A 1,514-nucleotide genomic window follows, 5' to 3' on the forward strand; every position below is an offset into this window, starting at 1 on the left:
GGATTGCAACTTCAAAAGCCTCCTTCCAATTTGGAGTAAGAAGACCTGGAAGCTCATTCAAAATCACCTCCAATCCCGCCTGGTAATGTTCCTGTAGGATGAGGCAAGTGTTGTAACCCCAATTCCTCGCATTTCCACTAATCAGGTCCATAGTATATTCTGACGGGACCGCAGGCTTAATCATGTTTGACAGGATACCCACCATCCTTGCTATTGAATGTGGTTCTGGTTTCTCGGGCCCAGGAGACACATTGTGCAGATGGTGAACCTGTCGGATCAATGCATACAACTTTCGTATCATCTTTCCAAACTGGGGACTAGCTGGTTGTCTTCTGACACTGGGGTCAATCCCCCTCAGAGGAGTCTTCCCTTGAGTCAGTCGGAAAGTCGCACTGACAGCATCCGCATATGAGCGGTAATGCGGACCAGGAGGGCGAGGGAACCCGGGAGGGGGTACTGGCCGGTTAGGTTTTGAGTATAGAGACTCATTCCAAAAGGAGCGAGGAGGTGCACGGACCTCCCGGTCCCAGGATCCCCTATCCTCCCTGTCCAAAAAATTGGGTGGTTGACGTGGTCCCCTCCGACCACGACTAACCACCGTCCACTCTGTCATTGTTGTCTTTTAAACTAATTTAATTTTGAAATTTTAGTGTATTTTTAACTTTATTTATTTACCAAATAAATTTAATGTACTAATTTGCCAATGAAATCCAATTCAATCCCTTTATTTATTCACGTAATTATCGAGACCCCCAAATCAATAAAGTCCCCAATAACCCAAACCCAGTGTATTGTGCCAAAAACAAATAAATTTCTTTTTAAATGAACTGAAACAAATACGACGTTTCGACCTTAATCGGTCTTCATCAGGTACTATCAAAACAAAATAAATGAAAAAAATGAAGAAAACTCCCCAAAAAATATATTAGTGAAAGAGTTGGCTAGTTTTTAAGAGAGCAGAGAGTTGTCGACTGTTCGAGAGACAAATGCACAATGAGCCTGTTTTTTTCTCACCTCCTTTTATACTCTTTCATTTTTTCTTTTTTCCGGGTCCCTTTTCCTTTTTCCTTTTTTACTTTTGATTCGGATTTTATTTTGTTGACTTGTATATCACTTTTCGCACTATAAACCACTAAATACACTGGTCTAATTATTTTCATTCGTTCTGTTGCTTATTTTACATCAAATGTATAATTTGTGTTAATATTGTTTTGTTTATTTGTGTCTTTGTGACTCAATCATCAATTAATATTTAATGTTACCTCTGTGTTTTTAATACTTCTGAAATTTCGTAAATGATTTTAAATTAATTAGTATTTATACATTTTAAATTTTGACGTTTTATGTATTTTTAAGCTTTCTTAGTGTTTTTGAAAATTTGTAATTGTCAATTTTTTAAAAAGTTTTACATGTTATACTCTGCAAAATTTTGTTAGTTGTAATTAGCGGCAGAATTATAATTTAGGCGATTGTTGATGTTAGGATTGTGTGATGTGGTTGGGGTTAGGGGTTAG

The sequence above is a fragment of the Syngnathus floridae genome, unplaced genomic scaffold (genome assembly GCF_059516105.1).
Source record: "Syngnathus floridae isolate MCC-2025c unplaced genomic scaffold, RoL_Sflo_1.0 HiC_scaffold_41, whole genome shotgun sequence".
Classification (NCBI taxonomy): domain Eukaryota; kingdom Metazoa; phylum Chordata; class Actinopteri; order Syngnathiformes; family Syngnathidae; genus Syngnathus; species Syngnathus floridae.